A 3034-nucleotide genomic window follows, 5' to 3' on the forward strand; every position below is an offset into this window, starting at 1 on the left:
TGTCCTCATGATAAACAGGACATGTGCGCCTCCAATGCCCATCTTGTGGCGTGATGGCATTCCATGTTTTCGGTTTTGCTCTTTATCGCGCCCGATGAGGTGCTCGACTCACCAGTCCGCTCTTACCGAACCCGACTTCTTGAACTTCGCCTTACCTACTGCTAGGTTTGCCTGAGCTTTGCCCTTACCCTTTCCCTTGTTTGTCACAACGAGAACATCCTGTTTCATGCTCCCACTGAACTTCATGTCCTTCTCGGTCTGTACGAGGAGGGAGTGCAGTTCATGGGGAGTTTTCTTCAAATCATTCATATAGTAATTCGCTCTAAATTGCGAATAACCATCGTGGAGTGAGTGAAGTATGCGGTTGATCACAATGTTCTCGCCGATCTTACAATCAAAGGTCTCCGGCTTTTCGACATTCTCAATCATGCGAGAATGTGTGGGCTAACTGGTTGGCCCTTTCTCGGAGTCTCGCATCAAAGAAGCGAGTGGTATGCTCATAGGTCACGATTCTCGGTGCTTTCGAGAATTCCTTGGTGAGCGTGGTGAAAATCTTGTTCGCACCATGGGCTATGAAGCGTTTCTGCAAATTGGGTTCTATTGCAAAAATGAGTACGTTTTTAATCGCACCCGCTTCCATACGAAATCATTAAACTTGGTGATTTCAAAGACTCTAGCCGTGGGACCTGGGTTTGCCGGGATGGGCTCCAATAGATATTTGAGCTTCCGTCGGCAGCGGCAGATTCCGTAATGCCGCCTCCCATCCGCGAAGTTTGATCCATCATTCTTGATCGAGTAGACGATTCATCCGATTCATGAAGATCCGGCCGGACTCACGGTCCAATGTGGCACTTGGCATTGGGTTATCGTAGAACCACCATTTGATATTAGCGATTTAAAAGTTCGTGATCTACACTGAAAAAGAAAGAAAAACAAAAACGAAATAAGCAACTCATCGAGGTGATTTAAGTCTATTTAAAAATTCGTTTTAACGTGTAGACTCTCGCACTTGCATGATTGATCTCCCTCAAGAATGATACAAGTGATCCCAAGACTCAATTTCTGTAAACTGATAAGCCAACTGTTTAGGTAATTCTTTCGTAAGAACTCTTGGTCGATAGATTTCTGTAAATCCTATCTATAGTCCACCATAATCACAGGATCGTACGAGTGATCATAGTGTTGAGATAAAATAGGTCAATCGGTTCCAACTTACCCGACGTAGAAGGGGTCATATTATGCCTACCGACGAAGAAGGGACTCATTGGAGTTTGACCTATAAAGACCGTTCTCAATTTTTGATTATACGAGGGAGATCCCATCAACTAAATTACAATTCATATTAAGTGAACGAATAACTAGCGTCTGCGTGAATGAATTAATTTAGGTGATGGCTTAGCATGGATCGTGTGACATGAGAATGTCAAAGAAAACTAACTCGTGACCTCTATATGTGTCAGTTTTCATGCAATAATTAGGTGGTTTGGTTTTTAGGCGGAAAATGATGCATACTATCGTTACGATAAAATAAAAATTGAATGCAATACGTAAATAAAAATTCCTAGTGTGGCCTATCCTAGTAAAATTAAAACATAAAACAACTTTGGAATCCACCGTTGGACCCGACAAGCTTGTCTTGATGTTCCATCTTGATCCATGTAGCGGGAGTGAGCATCCGATCTTCATCTTTGGTCTTCTCAAAAATTACAATTTAAAATTACAAATATAAACCTATTTACATTCTAATTAAAACTGTAATTACAAGTGAAAAATCCAAAACGGAGATACGAGATCTCAAAATACAACCAAGACCGTGTTCCATCATTACGGTAACACGTTCTACTAAGGCCACACTAAGTTACAACTGTTTGCAAAATAAATAAATAAATACGTAATTAAAAGCATTCAAAAAAATTCATAATTAACGATAAATAAAATGCATCAACTAAAAACAAATTCATTCGTGACATAATTCCGTAATTATGTGAAATTTATCCAAACCACCTTTTAATGATTAAAATTCATGTGATAAAACCGCTTCTATCAATTTAATTTTAATCTAATACAGTCCGTTACTTTAAATACGCTTTAAAATAACTTAATGGTACGTGTGTGAACCGTTTCACAATCATAGCGAGTGTACAATATCCGTATAAAGTACAAATTAAGGCCAAAAGAAAATTTAAAGCAAAAGGAAAAATTTTCAAAGCTGCCAAAACGAAATCCCTCGATCCAGGGACATAAGTGCTCGATCGAGGAACAAGAGGGCTCGATCGAATGAGGCTGCCATTCGATCGAGGGGCTTGCCAATCAGGAAGTACTCGATCGACAGTACTGGAGGTCGATCGAGAGCTTTTATCAGCAAATCTGCTCGATCGAGTACGAGGACTTCTCGATCGAGCGGTGGGGTTTTAAAGGGTCGATCGAGTGCTGCAAGGACTCGATCGAACAAAAACAAGACAGAAAAAGCTCTCGATCGAGTAGAAATCCATTCGATCGAGACCAAACAAGTTCTGAAAACTTAAAACCCTCGTGAAAACAGTTTGTGAACACAAAACCAAATCCAATTTTGATCAAAAACGCATAAAATCAATTTTATAATTTGACAAAACATGACATATTATTATAATCTCCGTATAAAATAACAATATGTAAAAGAACAAAACGGAAAAAGTGAATCAACCGTGTAAGACATGTCACGGTTTCAACAAAAACGCAACATCCGTGTATACAAGGCACGGATTTCGAGACAAAAACTACCGTTTCAAAATCGTTTTATGAAAAATCACAATGAAAATTTACGTGGCCTCGCTCTGATACCACTTGTGGGGTAATATCCGTATAAGACCCTTTAAATTTAGGACTATAACGTAAATTTAACATGTGAAATATGGTCATAAACGAAATACAACAATGAAACGATAGAGATAAAGAATCAACCTCGGGTCCTTTGATGCACGGCGTAAAGAACAGAAATCAACAGAGATACCCTCCTAATTGTTGCACCCAAGACCGTCCGAGAAAGATTCCCTTC

This window comes from Silene latifolia, chromosome 10, assembly GCF_048544455.1.
Source record: "Silene latifolia isolate original U9 population chromosome 10, ASM4854445v1, whole genome shotgun sequence".
Taxonomy (NCBI): Eukaryota; Viridiplantae; Streptophyta; class Magnoliopsida; order Caryophyllales; family Caryophyllaceae; genus Silene; species Silene latifolia.